Raw genomic sequence first — 26,447 nt, 5'->3', positions numbered from 1 at the left:
TCCAGGAGGGCGTGCGCATGCGTACAGCGTCAGGCCCTGCTGGAACTAGGTTCTGGGACGGACGTGTGGGATGGGCAGGAAATGGAGTCGTGGGAAGGGGCTGTGTGGTTTCTGCAGGATTAGGAGATAGATGCCTCTTCTCCTGGAACAACCAGGGTCAACCCTCCCTTTGTGGTAGCAGGTAGGAAAAGACCGCTTGCAATTTTTATGTTTATAAACCTGCCAGGGCAGTTCCTTGCACTTAGCCCCCCTCCTCGGTGAAATATTTTTAGAAGCGATACAGTCTAAGACTGTGTCCTCAGATTGAAAGCATTGTGTGTGCTCTCCTTGGACTGCATTTTTTGTTTTTATTCAAGCCTCTCAAAACCAAAGTACTTTCTTAGCTTACATGTATGTCATGAAGTATTTGGGACTAACTTATGCTGAAATATTATGTATCCAAGAGGCCCACAAATAACATACAGAATATCCCATTTCCAGAAACACAACAGCCAGTTCTTTCTCACTCACACACTTATGCTAAAATATTATTTGTTTACGATATTTTCAATTTAGGAATAATATATTTGATTTGTTAATTCTGCCAACTTTATTCTTAGGCATACTTTAAAATTTAAAGGAATTGTAGACCTGTTCCTTTTTCTACAAAGATGGTAATCATAGCAAAATTGATAATGAAGTGTATAGAAACACATTGCTTTCAAAATCAGAATTAAAAGTCAAAAGTTTATTTAAAATGATCTACAATTATATTTGTTTTTATTAATGGGAAATAAAGCTGATATACATATAGCACCCTGGATGCACTGAGAATCCTGATTTCCACTGTTGTGTTACCTTATGTTCATAAGTACACATGCCTTACTTTTGTTAAAAAGCTCCCTTTTGTTAACTATTGATATGGAATATTTTTCATCCTTTCAATTTATATCTAATTTGTCTGAAGTTCTAAACCAGCTCTCTCAAAGATGGTACATAATATGATTTTTCATCTTTTATGCAAATCTCTGCCTTTTGATGGATAGTTTAATCAACTAACATTTAAAATAACTGATATATTTTAAAGAAATATAGAAAGAGCTGAAAGTTCTTACTTCTGCTAATTTGTGTTGTATTTCTCTATGTGTTTTAACGTTCTTACACTGTATTTCCTCCACCACTGTCTTTTTTTGTGTATAGTTGATTTAGTGCTTGATTTTGATTATGTTTGCATTCCTTTTGCATTTTATGATTTATTCTTAGTTGTTACTATAAGACTTCAACTAAAATCCTATCCTGCACATATAATTATTTGAATACCAGATTAAGTTCAGTAGCATAAAATCTCTGTTTGTATACTGCCATCAACTCATTTATGTTACTGTTTTCACAAATGACTTTATTCATTACATTTATCATAACATGGATATACAAGTATTTGTACATTTGTCTTTTAAATCATGTAGGGAATAAAAATTGCAATTGTACTGGCTTTTGTATTTATCCTGAAAGTATCTTTTAAAAAAATAATCTCTATTTCTTCATTCTCCTTTGAGTTATCATCCAATTGTTCTTTTCAAATTGAAAGACTTAGCATTTCTTACATGGCAGATTTACTAAAATTGAATTCTCTCAGTTTTTGTTTATCTGAGTACTTTTTTTATATAGATTAATGATAGTCCATTATGCATGCATACCACATTTTATTTATCTGTTCATCAGAACAGTTTTTTGTTTGTTTGTTTGTTTTACATGGGCAGGCACCAAAAATCGAACCTGGGTCCTCTGGTATGGCAGGCAAACGTTCTTGCCACTGAGCCACCATAGCCTGCCCTGAGTACTTCTTAACTTTGCTTTAGAAATTAAAATGTAACTTTGCCAAATATAAAATTTTAGTTGATAATTTTTCTTTCATAAATTTAATGTCTTTCCACTGCCATCCCACATCCATGGTGTTCTAGTTTGCTACCTGCTGGAATGCAACACATCAGAGATGGATTGGCTTTTAATAAAAGGGGATGTATTTAGTTAGTTCTTCAGAGGAAAGGCAACTAACTTTCAATTGAGGTTCTTTCTTACATAGGAAGGCATAGGGTGATCTCTGCTGACTCTCTCTCCAGGACTCTGGGTTTCAACAACTTTCCCAGGGTGATGTCTTTCTTCATCTCCAAAGGCCTGGACTGAGCTGCAAATGCTGAGATGAGGTATGCTGAGCTGCTTGGGTTGTGCTACATTGCACTCTCTCTTTTAAGCACCAGCCAATTAAATCAAACAGCATTCACTGCAGCAGGCATGCCTCCTAGCCGACTGCAGATGTAATGAGCAACAGATGAGGTTCATGTACCATTGGCTCATGTCCACAGCAACAGAACTAGGCACCTTCACCTGGCCAAGTTGACACCCGAACCTAACTACCACATATTGACCCCTGTCAACTTGACAGCTGTTTGCATCATCTTAAATGATATTAAAGTGTACAAATTCTCTTCGGGACTTAAGTCTCTGGCTGTGGACTTATGAATCTCAAAACAAGTTATCTGAAGCCAATATGCAAAGGAGGGACGGTCACAGGATCCATAGGGAGAAATTGGAAGGAAACTCTGCAGGGCAAACACCACTGGATTTCAAAGTATGAAAGTCTTTTATCCTTCAGCTTTAGAAAGTGGCAGTCCCACCCTTTCCAAGGGCCTATGTAGTGGCCCGTCTCTTTCCAGATCAACCTCAGCGAACACTGAGGAGACTACGTTTTTCTCAGCTCCACTCTCTCCAGGCATTGGGGCCACACCTGGGTTCTCTGCCATTTCTGGGACACATGCTCAGCCTCTCCATGTGGTGGCAGTCAGGCCCTCCCCAGTTCCCACGGAGCGAGCTGTACCCTCTCAAAGGCCTGAGGTGGCACTGCTTATCTACTGCAATGATATGGGAGACATCCTCTGCCCTCAGGGCAAACTCACCCTCTTCATGTATATGTGTGGGTCCACTCTCCTGGCTGAGGTTTCTTGGCTTCAGATTCAAGCTTCCATGGTTCTCACTCTGCACACCCCAATTTGTCCCTTTTGTGCCCCCCTTTGTCCAGATTGGCAGTGGTTCCATTTAAACCAACAGTCTCTTCAAGCACTCCAGGACTTCTCCATCATTCTCTTCACAGGTCCTCCAAAATCTTTGCCTTAGCCATCAAAAAAAACTGTTCCAAATAATCTGGTATTTGCAAACTGCAGCAACACCCCACTCTCCAGTACCAAATCTTTTCTAGTTTGCTAGCTGCTGCAATGCAACACACCAGAGATGGATTGGCTTTTAATAAAAGGGGATTTATTTCATTAGTTCTTCAGAGGAAAGGCAGCTAACTTTTAACTGAGGTTCTTTCTTACATTGGAAGGCACAGGGTGATCTTTGTTGGCCTTCTCTCTAGGTCTCTGGTTTCCAACAACTTTCCCCGGGGTGATGTCTTTCTTCTCCAAGGGCCTGGACTGAGCTGTGAGTGCTGAGGTAAGGTATGCTGAGTTGCTTGGGCTGTGCTGCATTGTGCTCTCTCATTTAAGCACCAGCCAAATCTCATTCATTGCAGCAGGCATGCCTCCTAACCAACTGCAGATGTAATGAGCAGCAGATGAGGTTCACATACCATTGGCTCATATCCACAGCAACAGAAGTGGGCATCTTCACCTGGACAAGTTGATGCCTGAACCTGACTACCACACATGGTTTCTGATATGAAATCATGTTAATTTTATAAGATTATTTGAAGGTGATTAGCTACTTTCCCTTTGTCATTTTAGGAATCTTTCCTTGTTTTTGCTTTGGGAAATTTGCTTATAATTTAATTCAGTCTAGCTCTCTTTTGAGTGCATATTATTTGGGTTTTATGGAGCCTCTTGGATTTGTGAAGTTTTAGTTTGGGAAGGCTGCCAGAATGCCACACGTGAGAGATTGATCAGCTTTTTTTTTTTTTTTTTTTTTTAAATTTATTATTTTTTTCCCTTTTTTTATTAATTAAAAAAAGAATTAACAAAACAGTTAGAAATCCTTCCAATCTACATGTACAATCAGTAATTCTTAATAACATCACATAGTTGCATATTCATCATTTCTTAGTACATTTGCATCAATTTAGAAAAAGAAATAAAAAGACAACAGAATAAGAATTAAAACAATAATAGAAAGAAAAAAAAAACAAAACAAAAACAAAAAACCTATACCTCACATGCAGCTTCATTCAGTGTTTTAACATAATTGCATTACAATTGGGTAGTATTGTGCTGTCCATTTCTGAGTTTTTATATCCAGTCCCGTTGTACAGTCTGTATCCCTTCAGCTCCAATTATCCCTTCTCTTTTTTTTTTTTAATTAACGGAAAAAAAGAAATTAGCCCAACATTTAGAGATCATACATTCTACATATGCAATCATTAATTCTTAACATCATCACATAGATGCATGATCATCATTTCTTAGTACATATGCATCGGTTTAGAAGAACTAGCAACATAACCGAAAAAGATATAGAATGTTAATATAGAGAAAAAAATAAAAGTAACAATAGTAAAATCAAAACAAAACAAAACAAAAACCTATAGCTCGGATGCAGCTTCATTCAGTGTTTTAACATGATTACTTTACAATTAGGTATTATTGTGCTGTCCATTTTTGAGTTTTTGTATCTAGTCCTGTTACACTGTCTGTATCCCTTCAACTCCAATTGGCCATTATCTTACCCTGTTTCTACCTCCTGCTGGACTCTGTTATCAAGGACATATTCCAAATTTATTCTCGAATGTCTGTTCACATCAGTGGGGCCATACAGTATTTGTCCTTTAGTTTTTGGCTAGACTCACTCAGCACAATGTTATCTAGGTCCATCCATGTTATTACATGCTTCATAAGTTTATCCTGTCTTAAAGCTGCATAGTATTCCATCGTATGTATATACCACAGTTTGTTTAGCCACTCTTCTGTTGATGGAGATTTCGGCTGTTTCCATCTCTTTGCAATTGTAAATAACGCTGCTATAAACATTGGTGTGCAAATGTCCGTTTGTGTCTTTGCCCTTAAGTCCTTTGAGTAGATACCTAGCAATGGTATTGCTGGGTCGTATGGCAATTCTATATTCAGCTTTTTGAGGAACCACCAAACTGCCTTCCACAGTGGTTGCACCCTTTGACATTCCCACCAGAGTGGATAAGTGTGCCTCTTTCTCCGCATCCTCTCCAGCACTTGTCATTTTCTGTTTTGTTGATAATGGCCATTCTGGTGGGTGTGAGATGATATCTCATTGTGGTTTTGATTTGCATTTCTCTAATGGCCAGGGACATTGAGCATCTCTTCATGTGCCTTTTGGCCATTTGTATTTCCTCTTCTGATAGGTGTCTGTTCAAGTCTTTTTCCCATTTTGTAATTGGGTTGGCTGTCTTTTTGTTGTTGAGATGAACAATCTCTTTATAAATTCTGGATACTAGACCTTTATCTGATATATCATTTCCAAATATTGCCTCCCATTGTGAAGGCTGTCTTTCTACTTTCTTGATGAAGTTCTTTGATGCACAAAAGTGTTTAATTTTGAGGAGTTCCCGTTTATTTATTTCCTTCTTCAGTGCTCTTGCTTTAGGTTTAAGGTCCATAAAACTGCCTCCAGTTGTAAGATCCATAAGATATCTCCCAACATTTTCCTCTAACTGTTTTATGGTCTTAGACCTAATGTTTAGATCTTTGATCCATTTTGAGTTAACTTTTGTATAGGGTGTGAGAGATGGGTCTTCTTTCATTCTTTTGCATATGGATATCCAGTTCTCTAGGCACCATTTATTGAAGAGACTGCTCTGTCGCAGGTGAGTTGGCTTGACTGCCTTATCAAAGATCAAATGTCCATAGATGAGAGGGTCTATATCTGAGCACTCTATTCGATTCCATTGGTCGATATATCTATCTTTATGCCAATACCATGCTGTTTTGACCACTGTGGCTTCATAATATGCCTTAAAGTCAGGCAGTGCGAGACCTCCAGCTTCGTTTTTTTTCCTCAAGATGCTTTTAGCAATTCGGGGCACCCTGCCCTTCCAGATAAATTTGCTTATTGGTTTTTCTATTTCTGAAAAATAAGTTGTTGGGATTTTGATTGGTATTGCATTGAATCTGTAAATCAATTTAGGTAGGATTGACATCTTAACTATATTTAGTCTTCTAATCCATGAACACGGTATGCCCTTCCATCTATTTAGGTCTTCTGTGATTTCTTTTAGCAGTTTTTTGTAGTTTTCTTTATATAGGTTTTTTGTCTCTTTAGTTAAATTTATTCCTAGGTATTTTATTCTTTTAGTTGCAATTGTAAATGGGATTCGTTTCTTGATTTCCCCCTCAGCTTGTTCATTACTAGTGTATAGAAATGCTACAGATTTTTGAATGTTGATCTTGTAACCTGCTACTTTGCTGTACTCATTTATTAGCTCTAGTAGTTTTGTTGTGGATTTTTCTGGGTTTTCGACGTATAGTATCATATCGTCTGCAAACAGTGATAGTTTTACTTCTTCCTTTCCAATTTTGATGCCTTGTATTTCTTTTTCTTGTCTAATTGCTCTGGCTAGAACCTCCAACACAATGTTGAATAATAGTGGTGATAGTGGACATCCTTGTCTTGTTCCTGATCTTAGGGGGAAAGTTTTCAATTTTTCCCCATTGAGGATGATATTATCTGTGGGTTTTTCATATATTCCCTGTATCATTTTAAGGAAGTTCCCTTGTATTCCTATCTTTTGAAGTGTTTTCAACAGGAAAGGATGTTGAATCTTGTCGAATGCCTTCTCTGCATCAATTGAGATGATCATGTGATTTTTCTGCTTTGATTTGTTGATATGGTGTATTACATTAATTGATTTTCTTATGTTGAACCATCCTTGCATACCTGGGATGAATCCTACTTGGTCATGATGTATAATTCTTTTAATGTGTTGTTGGATACGATTTGCTAGAATTTTATTGAGGATTTTTGCATCTGTATTCATTAGAGAGATTGGTCTGTAGTTTTCTTTTTTTGTAATATCTTTGCCTGGTTTTGGTATGAGGGTGATGTTGGCTTCATAGAATGAATTAGGCAGTTTTCCCTCCACTTCGATTTTTTTGAAGAGTTTGAGGAGAATTGGTACTAATTCTTTCTGGAACGTTTGGTAGAATTCACATGTGAAGCCATCTGGTCCTGGACTTTTCTTTTTAGGAAGCTTTTGAATGACTAATTCAATTTCTTTACTTGTGATTGGTTTGTTGAGGTCATCTATGTCTTCTTGAGTCAAAGTTGGTTGTTCATGTCTTTCCAGGAACCCGTCCATTTCATCTAAATTGTTGTATTTATTAGCATAAAGTTGTTCATAGTATCCTGTTATTACGTCCTTTATTTCTGTGAGGTCATTAGTTATGTCTCCTCTTCCATTTCTGATCTTATTTATTTGCATCCTCTCTCTTCTTCTTTTTGTCAATCTTGATAGGGGCCCATCAATCTTATTGATTTTCTCATAGAACCAACTTCTGGTCTTATTGATTTTCTGTACTATTTTCATATTTTCAATTTCATTTATTTCTGCTCTGATCTTTGTTATTTCTTTCCTTTTGCTTGCTTTGGGATTAGTTTGCTGTTCTTTCTCCAGTTCTTCCAATTGAACAGTTAATTCCTGCATTTTTGCCTTTTCTTCTTTTCTGATATAGGCATTTAGGGCAATAAATTTCCCTCTTAGCACTGCCTTTGCTGCATCCCATAAGTTTTGATATGTTGTGTTTTCATTTTCATTTGCCTCGAGGTATTTACTAATTTCTCTTGCAATTTCTTCTTTGACCCACTCATTGTTTAAGAGTATGTTGTTGAGCCTCCAGGTATTTGTGAGTTTTCTGGCATTCCGCCTATTATTGATTTCCAACTTCATTCCTTTATGATCCGAGAAAGTGTTGTGTATGATTTCAATCTTTTTAAATTTGTTAAGACTTGCTTTGTGACCCAGCATATGGTCTATCTTTGAGAATGATCCATGAGCACTTGAGAAAAAGGTGTATCCTGCTGTTGTGGGATGTAATGTCCTATAAATGTCTGTTAAGTCTAGCTCATTTATAGTAATATTCAGATTCTCTATTTCTTTATTGATCCTCTGTCTAGATGTTCTGTCCATTGATGAGAGTGGGGAATTGAAGTCTCCAACTATTATGGTATTTGTGTCTATTTCCCTTTTCAGTGATTGCAGTGTATTCCTCACGTATTTTGGGGCATTCTGATTCAGTGCATAAATATTTATGATTGTTATGTCTTCTTGTTTAATTGTTCCTTTTATTAGTATATAGTGTCCTTCTTTGTCTCTTTCAACTGTTTTACATTTGAAGTCTAACTTGTTGGATATTAGTATAGCCACTCCTGCTATTTTCTGGTTGTTATTTGCATGAAATATCTTTTCCCAACCTTTCACTTTCAACCTATGTTTATCTTTGGGTCTAAGATGTGTTTCCTGTAGACAGCATATGAATGATCCTGTTTTTTAATCCATTCTGCCAATCTATGTCTTTTGATTGGGGAATTCAGTCCATTAACATTTAGTGTTATTACTGTTTGGATAATATTTTCCTCTGCCATTTTGCCTTTTGTATTATATATATCATATCTGATTTTCCTTCTTTCTACACTCTTCTCCATACCTCTCTCTTCTGTCTTTTCATATCTGACTCTAGTGCTCCCTTTAGTATTTCTTGCAGAGCTGGTCTCTTGGTCACAAATTCTCTCAGTGACTTTTTGTCTGAGAATGTTTTAATTTCTCCCTCATTTTTGAAGGACAATTTTGCTGGATATAGGAGTCTTGGTTGGCAGTTTTTCTGTTTTAGTAATTTAAATATATCATCCCTCTGTCTTCTAGCCTCCATGGTTTCTGCTGAGAAATCTACACATAGTCTTATTGGGTTTCCCTTGTATGTGATGGATTGTTTTTCTCTTGCTGCTTTCAAGATCCTCTCTTTCTCTTTGATCTCTGACATTCTAACTAGTAAGTGTCTTGGAGAATGCCTATTTGGGTCTAATCTCTTTGGGGTACGCTGCACTTCTTGGATCTGTAATTTTAGGTCTTTCATAAGAGTTGGGAAATTTTCAGTGAAAATTTCTTCCATTAGTTTTTCTCCTCCTTTTCCCTTCTCTTCTCCTTCTGGGACACCCACAACACGTATATTTGTGCGGTTCATATTGTCCTTGAGTTCCCTGATACCCTGTTCAAATTTTTCCATTCTTTTCCCAATAGTTTCTGTTTGTTTTTGGAATTCAGATGTTACATCCTCCAAATCACTAATTCTATCTTCTGTCTCTTTGAATCTATCATTGTAGGTATCCATTGTTTTTTCTATCTTTTCTACTTTGTCCTTCACTTCCATAAGTTCTGTTTTTCTATTTCTTCTTTATGTTCAGCCCATGTCTTCTTCATGTCCTCCCTCAATTTATCGATTTTGGTTTTGAAGAGGTTTTCCATTTCTGTTCGTATATTTAGCATTAGTTGTCTCAGCTCCTGTATCTCATTTGAACTATTGGTTTGTTCCTTTGACTGGGCCATATTTTCAATTATTTGAGCATGATCCGTTATCTTCTGTTGGCGTCTGCGCATTTAGACAGATTTCCCTGGGTATTGGATCCAAAAGTTTGGAAGATTTTCCTGTGAAATCTCTGGGTTCTGTTTTTCTTATCCTGCCCAGTAGGTGGCGCTCGTGGCACACGTTTGTCTGCGGGTCCCACCAGTAAAAGTTGCTGTGGGACCTTAAACTTTGGAAAACTCTCGCCGTCTGGGGGGTTCGCTAGCCGAAGCGGCTTGAGCCGGCCCGGGGTCCAAATGCAGGGAGGTTGCTGGTCGCCGCAGCCCGGGAAAGAGCCCGTCCGAATTTCCTAGTCGGCCCGGGGCGACAAGCGTGGCGGGAGGGTGCCAGCGGCAGCAGCCCGCCCGGGAGAGTGCACGTTCCCCAGGAGTCACGGGTTTGGAAGGGGCCTCCCCCACCCGTCACCGTTCTCCACGGCCTGGGGGTTTCCGATCCAATTCTCTCAGTTGGTCCGGGGGGCTGCACGTGGTGTGGGCGCCTGCCGCCAAGGTTTCAGGGGACCGCATCTCCAATTCTCCCAGCCGGCCCGGGAAGGGGGAAGGGAGTGACTCCGGCCCGGGAAGGGGGAAGGGAGCGCCACCCGCGCGCCTCGGCGATCTCACCCGAGCTGCTTCTCTCAGCCAGCCAGCCGTTCCAGGATGGGGTACGCTGTCTTTTTTATCTCTGTTGTGGCTTTGGGCGCTTTCTGTATCATTTCTACTCCCCTAGTAGCTGTCCTGGAGAAGAAACTAAGATCCGCGCGTCTTACTAAGCCGCCATCTTCCAGGATCATTGATCGATCAGCTTTTAATAAGGGGATTTACTTAGTTACAAATATACAGTTCTTTGGAAGAAGGATGTCTTGCTTTCCACTGGATTTCTGTGTCACATGGGAAGGCACACAGCAAAGCCTACTTGCCTTACATCCCAATTTATGGGTTCAAATTGCTTTCTATGGTACAGTTTCATTGTGCATCTCCAACACCTCTGTATCCGAGCTCCTCTGAGTGCTGAGATGAGGTATGCTGAGCTGTTGAGCCCTCATCTGACCTCTATTTTAAGCGTCCTTCTAATCAAATTAAATATCACTTGTTGATATTTAATTAAGCACTTCCCTTAGCTGAGTGCAGATGTAATCAGCCACAAATGAATTTCACATAGTGATGATTTAAATCTACAGCAACAGAACAACAGGATATTATCACCTGGCCAATTGACAGCTGAACCTAACTATCACACTATCACATGTATATTCATGTCTTCCTTTTTTCCCCCAGAATTCTTATGACTGTTCATTCAGATTTTTTTTTGTCTCTTTTTGTCTCTTGTCTCCTTCTGGGACTCACACAATGCATATATTGATTCTGTTGAAGATGTTCTACAGGTTGCTTAACTTCCATTCACTTCTCTTTATTCTATTTTGTTTCTGATCCTCAGACTATTTAATCTTAATTTTCCCATCTTAAAGTTCATTGATATTTCCTTCTCTTTGCTCAAGTCTGCTGTTGAACCACAGCACATATTTAATTATTAGTGTTTGTTTGGTTGATTTTTTTTTTACCTGGGAAGGCTCCAGAAAATGAACCTTGGTCTCCAGCACAGCAGGCAGGAATTCTGCCACTGAGGCACCGGTGCACTGCCCTATTAGTGTTAATTCAATTCAAGCTCCAGAATATTATTTGGTTCATTTTCATGACTTCTAAGTTCTTACTAACATTCTCACTTTCTCCTTTAATTATTTTCCTTATTTATTGATAGTACTTTTCAGATATTAAAGCAAATTCAAAAGTTGATTCAAAGTTTGTTTTTCTAGGAATATTACTGACTTGGCTTACTCTAGTACAGTTTATGTTTATTTATTTTTCCACTTTAAATTGGATATTCTTTCTTGTTTCTTCAAGTGAGTTGTGATTTTTTTGTTGGAAACATCTTAGGCAGAATTTCATGTTCTTAACAAGTAATGTTTACAGTCATTCACTAATCTAATGGCTTATCAAAGCTGTTTTGGCAAAGACTATATTCATTGTTGTGTTGGTTGCTGAGGCTTTGTTCAACTATGGTTTTGAAAGGGATGTCCTTAAATTCTGAAGGCTAAAAAAATATAAAGAGAGGAAGAAAAAAGAAAGAGTGAGAGAGAAATAAAGAAGGAGGAAAGAAAGAGAGGAAAGGGAATGGAAGGGAAGGAAATAAAAAGAAAGGAAAATAAAGGAAAGGAAATGCCCATCCCAGGTGAAAGAAACAAGCAGATTGAGTAAAAAGTGGGAAGGTTTGATCTTAACAGGGCTAGAATATTTGCTATTAAAAACAAATTCTCTACATAATTGGTTGGCATTGAAATCTCAGGAAAAGTTGATATAAGAAAATATATTTTATGAAGCAAACATAACTTTAATAAGATTGTGTTTAAGTTTGAAATTTCTGAAAAGGATCCTCAAGCCCTTACTGGAATAAATATTTCATTTGGGAACACAACCTTAAGAGATCACACAATCCTCTGTATTATAAATGTTAAGTTCTGATGGCTTTGGAATTCTGAATCCAAAGTTGCCTTGTGAGGACTCATTAGATTACAAGATTGCATATAAAAGATAATTTTGGTAGGATAATATTTTCTCATCTAATTCCTCCTTAAAATAAAAATGTTTTATCACATTATTTCTCACTTTAGAATTTTTCTTAAGTCACAGATATCAAAAGTTTTCATGTATCGTGATTTGGTAAAGTAGATGTCACAACTTCTTTAGAGAAGAACTCCAATAGAAATGATGTGAATATGCTCATAATGGTTTCAGTACAAGTAATTCAATTTTATATTTGAAAAGGAAGCACCTGGCCTGGGTTTCTTTCCTCCCTATAGTCACAAAGATTCATGTTGTCAAGGGGTCTCAGGGTAATACCATGAGTAGCCCTACTTTGCTTCTCTTTTGGGAAAGTATTTATGGATGCCCTGAAAGTGTGTGCATGTACATGTGTGTGTGTGCATCTGTGTAAGAGAGAAGAGAGAGAGGAGAAAGTGAGGGAGAGAGGGAGAGAGGGAGGGAGGGATAGAGAGATTGAGAGAGAGAGAGAGAGAGAGAGAGAGAGAGAGAGAGAGAATGAATAATTTCCGTTAATGAAGCCAATGCTCTACAAACCTCAGGATTTTTCTAATTTATTTATTTGAAAAGTAGACATATGTCAGTCTCATGGTTAATTCATTGACTTAATAAATCTACACCTGCAGTTACAAAACCACAAAAACAAAGTGGTCCTTGCTAATTTTTTATGACAGATGCTGTGGTAAGCTTTATTTTTCATATTAATTTTCTTATGAAATATTCTGAACTTAAAGAATAAGAGATCATAGGTACATAAAAATTTAACAGATGTTAACATTTTGTCATTTTTACTTAGTCTCTCTCTGCTGTAAAGAAATAAAACATTACAGATTCAGTCAATGCTGTCTCCCCAAATCTCTTTCCTTTCTGCTAAGTATAAACACTATCCTGATTTTTCTGTGTACCCCTCCAAGCATATTGTTGTTCTTTTTTTTAGCCATAACTATTCTCATGCAATTTACCTTTTTCACCAAACATTTTGATATTTATCCATGTTAGTACACATGGATCTGGAAGATTCTTGTTAGCTTCTACATGGTATTTCACTACAAAAATAAAACTTCATATGATCCACCCCAGTTAGAGTGTTTCTACTTTTTTTGACATTCATTGTACTGTAACAATCAATTTGTAGCACATCTCCTTGTGTATATCTAAAATATTCTCTATGTCCTTTTCTTGAATTGAGAATTTCTGGGTCATAAGGTCCACACCCTGCAATTTTACTATGCATTGCCAAAAGCATTTCCAAAGTGATTGTATGAATTTATACATCTACCAGTAAAGTATGAGTTTTGTTGCCATATTTTTTTGTTTTTCTTTTAAATTAATTTCTAGACATTTTCTTGGAAATTATTTCAATATATTATTCCAATCTATGGCTTTATATTTCACTTCCATAATGTGTTTATCACAAAATATACTTAATAGTAATGTACAAGATTTTATCAGTAATTTCCATCTGGGTTTCTGCTTTTTGTCTTTAATAAGAATTCTCTACCCCAGTGTTGTACATATTTTTTCTTCACTTTATTCTAAGTGTTTAAAAAATGTCCTCTTTATATTTGTGTCTTCGAACCATCTAGAATATATTTTTTGTCTATGCTGTGAGGTAGGAATGTCATTATTCTATTGCAGAAAGAAAATTTTTTTTAAGACCATCCTTTCACCAATAAAGCTACCTCTGTCAAATGCTTTCATACACAAGTGGGATTGTTTCTGGTCTTTCTATTTTGTTCTATTGATCTTTCTGTCTTAGCCTGTTAAATACATACAGCTTAAGTTACTAGAACTTTATATAATAAATCCTGATAGCAGGTAAATCCCTCCTAATAATTATATATCCATATAAATCTAAGCATTCTCAGTGAAGTGATTTGAAAATCATTCAGATGGAAACAATGGAATTTTTACCATGTGAACTGTTTTCCCAGATGAAACATATCGATAGTCAATGATACCAAAATTATTTAGTAGAATATATCATTGCTTAGATATCTTTGCCAGGTAGTCCTAACTACTATATTATATACTGCTGTGTTTCCAGGGTTCATATGACTGTCTGGAGTGCAGAAGGTGTTCAATGAATATTAGTTGAAGGAATAACTTCTGAATACATTTTGAAAGTAATTTGACCAGAGAACATGTCAAGATGCTGCCCATAAATGAAATGTGAAATAGATGCCTTCATCTATTGCCCCAGACCTCCCAGACATGAAAAAGCCTTCATCTATTTCCCTAGGCTTGGTGATACCTTTCCCAGGTTTCAGAAAGGATGCACATCCTAAAAGGAATAGGAAATAACTGAGATAACAAAACTATTAAAGATCTCCAGATCTCTGTTACCTGTTAACTCAGATGATTATCACTCTTTGTCTCTGACCTGTATAAAAGCCAATTGAAAAATCACTAGGGGGAGGTGATTTGGGAAATCTCCCCTGTCCTCCTGCCAGCATAAATAAAGCTTTCTTTCTTCCTCAGCCCCATTCATTATGACTTTTATTGACCACACCAAGTAAGGAACCCAGATTTGGGAGTGTTCCACCTACAAATGTATGAACTCATCTCTGTGCTCATTAATAGGAACCATATACCAAAGGCAAATAATACAATATGCTATATAATAATATAATATAATATAACATAACATAACATAATATAATATATCATGAAAGTGTACCTCAATCCATTCAAAAAAGTACTTAGAAATATTTTAATTAACAGAGAAGCAATATAATATTTCTGCTACAGTGGCACTGAAGTGAATGAATTTGAGAAACAGCAGTTTTAATATCTAGAGTAAGATATGATGAGGTCATAATCTTGAAGTGAATGGGAAAGATTTTGCAAATAGTTAAGGAATAGAGTGAAGTGGAATTAGACGTGTGTCTACAAAAATTATCAAATATGAATTATATATAATGAGGTGTTAAACATCACAATGGTTGAGAAAATTATACTGTAAATAACATATAAATATAGACTTCCCCTTACAAAAATTGGTGTTTATATTTTCCTTTATTTCCTTGGACTTCATTTACTTCCTAATGCCCAATTCACAGTGGTCTAGTAGAGCAAAAACTGGTATTGTATTCTTTACTGGAGTAAAGATTCAATTCTGATTTTAAAATAGTGATGTTAACTGATTTTTATTCCATGTCCCTGTGTGACAAGCACATTGTTACATTTATAAATAGATTATCTTTCTTATTTGTTTCCAGCATCTTTGTATATATTTTATTAACAATGAAAGTGAAGCTTCTAAGGTTAAGTGACAGGTCACAGGGGACAGAACTCAGGCCCCAAGCCCCTCTCAGCCTGCAGCAGCAGTTGAAACTATGATACACTGACTCATGACTCTTTCTCTTCCCCCTCCTCCTTGCCACAAATCATAATACCTCTTGCCAAACACTACCCAGGGCCAGAAACTACATCAAAGAAGTAGTTATGCTATGGCTCCGTCAATAAAGAGCAAACATGTCAGGACAGGCACAAAAAGAAGGAAGCAGGAATACCAGCCAATGGCAATCAGATGAATTGGCAAAGGCAGAATTCTGGACCAATCAAGGGCAGCAAGCTTCAAATAATAAACAGAGAAACACATCACAATGCAGGTGAACATTTTCTTCAGGCTTTTAAAGAAAGTGTTCCTGTACCCTTTCCCCTCCCCCACTTCCTCTTCCCCCTTCCCCGCCTCCCCCTCCCTCCTTTACAATAAACCCCTCAGCTCACTGAGTTGTTATAAGTGTTGGACTAAACCTCCCAATTTGTTCTAACATTGAGTGCCAAAACCAGTTATGTCCTCACTCTCTCCACTGTAACTTAAGCATCCCTCCTTTCACTTTGCCAAGCCCAGCACCCGATATCAGTCTTCTACTATAAGGTAAAACTGAGGAACTGGGTCATGCTGGAATATGCTCATGGAATATCTTGGCAGGGTCTATGGCAGTTCAGTCTCAGGTGTACACAGCCTGGAGGTTCCATTTTGGGTCCTGGGCCCCACTCTCAGGAGAGTTTTGTTCAGTGTTATGGAAACACACTGCCCTGTCCAGGGTGGTGCAGTCAGAGCTCTCCTCTCACATATCTAAGCACTTAGTCAGAACCATCCATGAGCTATTGCTCTGCTTCTAATCCTGGTGGATTCTGGGGATGCCCAGACCCCATTTGTAGACTCTCTCTCTATCTCTCCCTGTCATGCAGACATGGGGATGCCCACCTCTCTTTTTCAGAGACATAGTTTATACCCCTGAACTGTGACCCCAAAAAGTGTCCCCACTGAGGGTTCTTGTTTTTTCCTGCTTCCCCACTCTCTTCTGTGGCCATGGGGGCAACACAATCTTCCCCCTAAGGACACTCCCTTGAGCTGTCTTTTATGCCACCTAAAAAACCTAGATCTGCAATATAACATCAAACCAAGGAAACTTTTATTTTACTCTACCACTCTATTGTGGCTTGGCCCCAGTACCCTCTGGACAACCAAAATCATGGGCTGAAAATGGTACTTTTGACCTAAAATTCTTACTGACCTTCATAACTTCTTGCAGTGATCTGCAAAGTGGGATGAGGTACCCTATGCCCAAGCTTTCTGGACACTGTGTGCTAAACCCTCACTTTGTTCTTCTCTAACTACCTACCAACTCCTCCTCCTCAATGATAAAACAAAGCCTCCCACCTCTTCCCCTTCTTCACTTCTTACTGACTCCTTCGACCCAGCTGATCACCCCCCTCTTTATGACCCCCTCAACCTTATGCCTCTCTTCTACCACCTTTCCCCTTCCCAACCCTCCACTCCTCCCCACCCCTCCTCTTCCTCATCACCCTTCTCCCCTCCCCACACCCAGTCATGGAGACCAGCCCCATCCCCCACCTCTTCTGTTACCTTACCCTTCCCTCCCTCTTCTTCCCCTAGTGCTAAATTCTCCACTTCCTCATCTTCAATCACTTCTCCATCTACTGGTATTTTTCCTCTTCGGGAAGTAGCAGGATGTGAATTTAAATATCTAACTCAAACCTATAATTTCACCTACCAAGATCTGTTTCTAATCCTTACTTCTTCTACCATTCCAGAAAAAAAAAACATATTTGGGTGGCAGCCACAGCTCACACAGACCAACTTTTTGCCACTGACCCCCAAACTTACTAACAGGGTTGACTGGAATCAGCCATCACCCCCTGAGTGGAATTACTAATCCAACTCCCCTGATTTACCCAAATTATGCCACTTCCTCACGTGTCTTTTAGAGGGAATGAAAAAGCAGGATTTAAGGCACTCAGTTATAACAAACTTTAAGAATTCTCCCAAGAATTGGATGAAAACCTTGCAGCTTTTATGAGCTGCCTAATAGATTCAGTTCTCAAATATACTGCTCTAGACTCAGCCTCACCTGAACGGCACCTTTGCCTACACACATGTGTCTTAACACAATCAGCTCCAGACATTTGTAAAAAAAACTTTAGAAGCTAGAGCAGGAACCCTAAACACCACAGGATGAATGCATCAGGGTTGCTTTCTGGGTTTTCAAAAATAGACAGGAGGGAAGGGAAACCAAAAAAAAATCAATTCAGGAAAAACAGAAACAGGAGCAAGCATTGCTTTCTGGGTTTTCAACAATAAACAGGAGGAAAGGGAAACTAAAAAAATCACTTCAGGGAAAATGAAACAGGAGCCAGAAAATGCTTTCTGCTTACTGCTGGCCAATGCACTGCAACAATCTATGTAAGCCCAGTAGGATGGAATAAACCTGGCAGCTAGCCAAACTGGGGTCCCTGTTTTGCTTCAGCCAGGAGGGACATTGGACAAAACTTTGCCCTAATCCCAAGCCACCTCTGGAGACTTGCATTCCTTGCCATAAGATAGGACACTGGAAAGCTGACTGTCCTTCAGCCTCTCACTGTGACAATAGGCAGCCACCCCTGGCAAGTGACCCTCCTATGGGATTTAATGTCTCAGACCTCCTCAGCCTAACCACTGAAGATTGCTGGGGCATGGGCTTCATCTCCATAACCAAGCCCAGGGTAAACATCCTCATGGCAGGTAAGCCAATCTCTTTTGTAGTTAACTTAGGAGCCACATTTTCAGTCTAAGTTTTCAGGACCTCTAAACCTTTCCCTCATGTCTATAGTTGAAATTAACAGAAAAAGCAGCCAACCATTACAAAACTACCCATAGCCTGCACTCTCCAAAACAATTCCTTTTTCCATTCATTCTTAGTAGTGCCTACATACCCAATCCCTTGTTAATATGAAACATTCTAGGGTGGGCCACGGTGGCTCAGCAGGCAGAGTTCCTGCCTGCCATGCTGGAGACCCAGGTTCAACTCCTGTTGCCTGCCCATGCAAAAAAAGTGAAACATTCTAGATAAACTAAACATGGTGTTCACACTTTCCTCACTTAAAGCTAAGCCTCATGCCACCTGCCATCCTGCTACTTACTCTTAGCCACAATCTTCACCCAATACCAATCTTAAATTCTTGATAAAAATTGCAAAATTACCTTTTCAAAAATGATTCTCTAATGTATTATAAATATTTAACATTATTCTGACAAGTTGAGTTTAATGATCATTGTATATGATCATTGTATATGATGCTTGCTTAGGAATATAGCTACAAAGAATATAAAGGATGTGCTTCTATTAAAAGGAAAATATGAATAGTTTTATCTTAGGATAAAATAAATGGTTGTTACAGAATGAGGAAAAAGTAGACAAATTGAAATGGCTATAGTTACTCATAAAATGTTAGTGGAAATGAAATTATGGTCAACTGGGAAAATCTGATGGGTCTATTAAAAATGCTTTTAAGTTTTAATGTCAAATAATATATTAATATAAAATTAAATTTTAGTTTTATTTCTGTTAAAATAACAAATTTTTGTTGGATTATTAGTCTGTTTTAGTAAAAATTATAAAAGTTTTGTCTACCTACTGATTGGACAGGAATTTATACCCTGGTCTACCTTTCACCCAGAGTCTCAATATCTCCCACTAATCAGTCCTCCCCCATTCTCCTTAATATTAACCTAAAACCAAAATATGATGTCATTCTCCTACCCTTTTTAGCCACTCTAGGCATCCTAGCAGGGGTCAGCCCTGGAATTAGTGGTATAGTTACCTCATAGTTGCTGACAAAAGAGCTCCAAGATAGCCTGAGGAACTCTCTGCACTTTGACAGATGTACAAGACCAAATTAGTTCACTCATGGCAGTAGTACTGCAAAACAAGCATGGGCTTGACCTACAAACAGCCAGAGAAAGTGGTCTTTGCCTATTCCTCAATAAGGAATGCTGCTTCTGTGTTAAGAAATATGGAGTACTCTGAGATGCAGCAAAAAAAGTAAAGGACTGGACTAGCAGGCTATAAGAACACAATGCTGAAGCTTCTTTGTTCAGGATGTCATCATGGCTCCCCTACTTTTTTCCGCTTATAGGGCCACTTGTCAATTTTTAAATTTTATTTCCCATAGCACCCTTGCTCTGCAAGCTTGTTAATCAATTCTTACACTGCACACTTCACTAACTCAAAAAACATTTCATAGCATATTACTCGAGTTCTTTCAGAAAGAACTCATCAGGTTATCAAAGACTTGCACAACAAGAACTGCTGAATGAAGCTGTCCCTGACTACAGTTGCATAAGAAATCCTGCCTCCTTCCCTGAAGCACCTTAACACTTCCCCTGTATAACTCCTGCTGCTAAGAATGACAAATGATACCCTGCTTCCTTTCCTTAATTTTATGATAAGCAAAAGGCAGGAATTACGGGTCACAGGGGACAGAACTCATGCCCCAAACCCCTCTCACCCAGCAGCAACAGCTGAAACTCATGGTGCACTAACTCATGACTCTTTCCCTTTCCCCTCCTCCTTGCCACAATTCATAATGCCTCTGGCCAAAAATTGCCAAGGGCAAGAAACTACATCAAAGAAGGACTCATGGTATGGCTCCATCAGTTATCAGCAAGCAGAGCAGGACAGGCACAAAAGGAAGGAAGCAAAAATACCAGCCAATGGCAATAGATGAATCACCAAAGGTAGAATTCCAGACCAATCAAGGATGGCAAACTTCAGAGCCTCAAAGGAGAAACACATCATGATGCAGGTGAACATTTTCTTCAGGTTTTTGAAGAAAGTGTTCCTTTACCCTTTCCTCCTCACCCCTTTTCTCTTCCCCCTGCCGCTTCCTCTCCCCCTCCCTCCTTTAAAATAAACCCCTTTCAACCTCGGCTCACTGAGTGCTTATGAGTGTTGAACCAAACTCCCAATTTGTTCTAATATTTGGTGCTGAAACCAGTTATGTCCTCACTCTCTCCAGTGTAACTTAAGCATCCCTCCTTTCACTGATTGTAGCACAATAATGTAAGTTCACTGAATGAAGCTGAAAATGAGAATGATAGAGGGAGGAGGTCTGGAAGCACATATGAAACCAGAAGGAAAAACAGATGATAAAAATTGAGGTAGCATAATCTAAGAATGCCCAGAGACCTAGTGTGTGCAATGATAGTGACTAGATGTACAAATCAGAAAATGTTTTTCATGAGGAAAACAAAGGAATGTCAATATTGCAAATTGGAATGTAATTTCCAATTTCTTCTAACATTAAGAAGTTTTCTATTGCCATTGTGGAGGAGTTATCATATCCTTTATTTACAATGTCTTGAAAGCCTGGAAATGTAAATAATGTATCCACTAGGGCATTCTCTCTAAAGAAAATTGATGACTTAAAAACAGCTGAAATAGCAATATATTGATAATTATTTCATGAGAAGTTTTACCTTTAGTTTCACTGGAGTTTTATACCCTGATTTCAATGAAATAAAAAGCCTTATTCAAAGTTCTGTATAAATTTATCAAGACAGTGCTCCCCTTAGGAAACAATCACACCAACCTGCATGTTGAGCTAATTTTAATTAAATTTATGTTATATACATACATACATATATGTTACAATCTTTCAGCAACCCTGCAGAATGAGACACACAGATACACAAGACGTACAAGACAGACAAGATGACTGCAGCCCCGAAGAGCTTCAGCTGCTTTATTTTATATCCTTTCTCACAGCTCTTTTGCTGACCAAGCCTGCTTTATTTGTATCATTCTCATTGCTTTCCTGTTATCTAGGAATCCTCCCTCCTGGATATCCAGGAAGCAAAAAGGGAACATTCCATACTTCGTGTACGCATCCTATACCCCCAGATAAGGCTCATAATCAGAAACTCACTGTTTTCAGCAGACCTCCTCAAGGCCACTCTGAAGCCAGTCACTCCCAATAAATTCTGCAGGTTTTCTATTAACCCTTGGCTCCCACACATGTATATGCATGTATATATATATGCATACATATATATCACATAACACATATACATGCATATATATCTCATGTATATGTATGTGAAAATCTTGAAATATTTATCAGAATAAATATACAAGCTTCCATTTTAAAAATTTACTACTCATAATTCAGAAACTCCACATTATAAAAATTAGACTTGATATGGTAATGGTGGTTATGGCAATATTTCACACTGAAAATTGTTTCAATAAATCCAGAGATATAAGCCTCCCTTATATTAGCTTAAATTGATTCTCATTCATTTCTTTGGATTCTTTACACACCAGAATACATTCCTTCATCTGTCTTAGAACATTTATAAAGTTTTAAATATAGGAAATTGTACTATCATTATTATTATTCCAATGAGTGAAAAGGGGTTGATATTTTCATAAGATAGTGAAAACAATATCCACTAATAATGTCTTATTACCATCCACAGTGGTGGAAATAGTATACTTACCGAGAATGTGCACTTCAACATACCATCCTTTCATTTCCACAAATCATGATTTAACATATGCTGCCAAACTGTAAATGCAAAACCTTAGGTTATGATCTAACATTTGTTAGTTTCATGCTGTGATGGAGGTTATTTTCAGAATCTATCTATTTACCTGTCTGTCTATTTAATCTATCTGTTTATCTCTATGTATGGTTGGGTATGTTTTTGTGTATATATGCAGTGGTACAGTATCACATATCTGATTGTAGTGCATTAAAAGGCAATTTATTTTCATTCTTCCTTTTAGTTTTTTACTTGAATACCACTATAAGTAATAAACCTAAGCTATATTTGAGATTTTGATGTATCCTGAATGAATTAATTCTTAGATCAATATGGACTCTGTGATCACTTGATTTCTGCAGTGTCACTTTAAAACAATTCTGATAATGACAAAATTCTGCCACACCAAGTAATATGCAACAGATCATCTGCTGCAAAAAGGACTCCCACAGAATAAACTTTGAGCAAATTGCTGATGAAAATTCAAATGGAGGAAATGTCCCAAATATTATTTTTTATAATAATTGAATTGAATAAAACAAATTTTAAAAAATTGAATAAAACAAAATACTAGGATTCCTGAGCATCTCACAGAACAATGTTCAGTTAGGATAACCTACAGAGCTAATAATTCTTTCTTGTGGTATTTACCTTGAGCAGACATAATATCCATTGATGCTAACTATGTTGAATCAATCTTTCCTGAGGAACTAGAGATCACATTATGACTTGGGGGTTTTATATCAAATTTCTGTTGCCTTTATCTGGTTTCTTCTTTAGATAAATTTTCTTCATTCTGTCATTAATTGTTTCCTTTCATTCTCCTTGTGTTCATAAATATCTTTTTCTATCTGCTTTGCATGTTATACCTCATATAAGCTTAAGTCATTCATAATTTAAAAGTCATTTTTGCTTCCCATCTATGAATGTTTATTTTTTGTCAGTTTATCTGTTTACTTTAAGAGCCTTAAAATATCAATGAGGCAGATTTACTGTCATTTTATGGTCTGTTTTCATTTTTCTTTGTTGGGTGATATTCCATGTAATTGTATAAAAATTATTTGAAAAAATCTTGGTTTGCAATTAATGTAGTTAAATGCATATTGAAGATTTTCTTTTCTCTGCAAACTTCTAGCATAGATTGGGCAAAATGGTGAATAGAGGATAATAAAGACAGCGATATTGTGCATGATGTACCAAATATTATGCCCCAAGAATTACATATAAATAATATATTTTCATGTATATAAATCAATTAGTGAACAATATAAATCACACAAAATGCTCATAGGAAGAATTCTGTAGGGAATTACTGTTCTAACTTTTCAACATATTAACTCCTAATTATATAGGCATATTCTTTAAATAATTGACTGACCCCAGGTAAAAAGTATTATCTAAATCAACTGTTAGAAGTTCTGCATATCCAATGAGCCACATTCTACCTTAGTTTTACAAATTCAGCAACATCTTATGGCTCCCCCTTGCCTTCTTTCTTGGACACTTCCCTTATAGGTGTTTTGGCCTTTCTGATTCACTCAGTCCCAAAATTTCACTGTCTTCTTGGCGTCTCAGTTTCTCAAAGTGCTCCCAGTTGCATCATATGTCTGATTTGTGGGAGTGTCCAATCAACCCCAAGATGATTAATTTATATGGATACTCAGGAGGCACAAATCTGAGGATGAGCTTAATGAGTCCCATTGCTTAAATACTTCATCAGTGAAAATTTGGCTTCATTCCAAAACTGAGCAGTTCATTATTCCAGCCATTAAATCTTTGTGTTTCCCCTTATTGTCATGAAGTTTTCCTGTTTAGTATTTTAGCTATGCCTTCTGATGTAGAAGGACAGGGAGAATGACAAATAGCTCTGAATATATGTTGCCTACATTACAAGAACTGGGATACAGTTATATGAGAATATTCCTCTGTATCCATTAAGAAAAAAATCTGGAAGTGACTTATTCAAATACACCTAGAAAATTAAAATATTTTTAACTGTTTCAAATTGTGTCTATAAGAACACCTAAAACCCAAGGGGAACTGAGGTGTGGTGACAATGAGGCTGAACTCTTTCTGATTATTCACTCGCCAGTTTTCAGTCTGCATAAGGCACATCAAATAAAGAGGTTTTTATAATTAGATCAGTGCAATATTTTCATCCTAGAAAGAGATAAACCTCCTTGCACAAGCTCTACTTAAAATATTGCAATAAAATTGTGAGATATAGGCTAATTCTAAGAAAAATGAAAAAGGCAAGTATAGCTTTTAATAACAATTATGAAGTTCATGGAGTCAACTAAATTAACAAGATTTTTTCAAACTTATTTTTCAGATTTATGTATTATTTAGCTATAAATTCTAGGATTAAATATATAAATACTAATCACAAATTTATCTTCTTTCCATATGCATTTGACCTCTAAGGAAATCTAGGCACTTGAATTAAATAAAACTTTAATTACATCAAATTCAAATTATTGCATGGCATTCCAAAACACCATAAAATAAATTATTTTTAGTTAGGCCATGGATTCCTGCTTTCTAAGATGTCTTCACTAGAAATAGCAGATGATTTATACTGATACAGAAACAAAATGTCAGCCTTTATAAAGATGTCTAGAAGAGTATGCAAATATAGTTAAATTATTTAAACCCTACTTTCTTTTTTCCTTTGATATCTTTGGTAGCATCCTATTTTAATTTCCCTTAATCAATAAAATGATATATTATTAATATTGTATACAATGTAGTTTCAGTTTGCTAAAACTGCTAGAATGCAATATATTAGACATGGGCTGGGTTTTTCAGAGGGGACTTATTAGGTAACAAATTTACAGTTCTAATGGTAAAAAATGTCAAAGCTGAGGCATCAGCAAGAGGATACCTTCATTGAAAAAAAGTCTGATATCATCCTGAGCTCCTCTGTCACATAGAAAGGCACATGGTGGCATCTGTTGGACTTTTTTGGGTTGTCAAAATGGCTCTTTTAGCTCCTTTGAGAATTTCTGGCTTCTCCAGAGGCATTTTCTCTCTGATCTCTCTTTTTGCATGAGGTCTCTTAAGGGACTCCATTAAAGAATTAAGACCTACCTTGAATGGGCTGGGCTATTTCTCCCTAAAATCAACCAAAGTAAGAGATCCCACCCAACACTAGGTCTGTTCTCACAAGAGTGGATTAAAAGAACACGGCTTTTCTGGAGTGCATCATTTCAAACCAGCACAGAAATCTTCTAATATACCTCCCCTCTCTTCACTGCATTCATTTCTTCTTTTGCAGAATTTTAAATCTTCACCCATCAAGTAAAATTTCATCTTAAATTTCCATCTTGTGAATTTGCTTTGAGGAACTTGGATTGTCTGGGGTAAGTTTTACACTTCATTTATATGTTCTCATTTGGATGCAATAGTTGTTAAAATGTTGTACACAATAATTCATTGATTTTATGTAAATTGGTTAAGAATATCTGTTTCTTCATGATTCTGTGAAGTTTGTGTGTGTGATGGGTTAAGTTCAATTTGGCCAGTTATTGGGACCTAGTTGTTTGATCAAGCAAATACCAGCCTGTTATTGTGTGGACATTTCATGGACATAAATCATCAGTAAGTTGATTGACTCTATGGCTGATTACATCTATAATCAATTGATGAGATTACCCACAACAATGATTGCCTTAAACTAATCAATTGACAGTTTTAAAAGAAGATGTGATGATTATAATAGTCAGAGGCGAGAATTTCCATCTCTTCTTCAGCCAACCAGCTTCCTCTGGGGAATTCATGGAAAATGTTTATTCTACTCTACAGAATTTGGAAGTTACCAACAGTCTTTTGAGACAACTTTTATAAATTCTCATAATATTTACTGGTCTCTCCTATTATTTCCATTTTCCAAGAGAAGACAGAGTACTACAGTGTGATATTATACAGTTCTATATTTGATCTAATTTAGGTGTTTGGCATACAATTGTTCATATTATTCTATTATAATACTTTCATTTCTGGAGCTTAAAGCATACTTTTCCGTCATAGTATTCTATTATAATTCTTTTATTTCTAGAGCATCAAATAAAATCTCTCTATGTTCATTCCCAAGTTTACTTATTAATATGAATCACCTCATGTTGATGTGAGTCTAGCTAACTGTTAATCAATTCCCTTGTCAAAAGTGTTTGCCAACTTCCAGGTCAAGATGGCGGCTTAACAACGTGAGCGTTTTGGTTCGTCCTCCAGAACAACTACTAAATAACCAGAAACAGTACAGAACAGCTCCTGGGGACACATCAGTGACCAGACACACAGTGTACCCCAGTCTGGACCAGCTGGACCGGCTGCGAGCACCTCCCAGAACCGTGAGTTTCCAAAGCTGCTGCAGCAGCCAGCGCCCCTCCCCCACAGGCCACTTCCTGAGGGGAAAGGAAAGAACTTTACCAGCAGCAGGGACTGGGCACAATCAAACGCCAA

General features: G+C 37.3%; 1 long non-coding RNA gene across 1 annotated transcript; it reads left to right on the top strand.

The window, feature by feature from the left end:
- Positions 1 to 47: 47 nt before the first annotated feature.
- Positions 48 to 26,447, top strand: LOC143662289 (uncharacterized). The gene is made up of 4 exons (XR_013165251.1): positions 48 to 181; positions 3,392 to 3,468; positions 25,264 to 25,348; positions 26,170 to 26,447. It is a non-coding gene; the product is annotated as an uncharacterized LOC143662289 (long non-coding RNA).

Source organism: Tamandua tetradactyla, chromosome 2 (assembly GCF_023851605.1).
Source record: "Tamandua tetradactyla isolate mTamTet1 chromosome 2, mTamTet1.pri, whole genome shotgun sequence".
Classification (NCBI taxonomy): Eukaryota; Metazoa; Chordata; class Mammalia; order Pilosa; family Myrmecophagidae; genus Tamandua; species Tamandua tetradactyla.
Note: the sequence above shows the minus strand (reverse complement) of the source record. Positions and strands in the feature narration are given on the sequence as shown.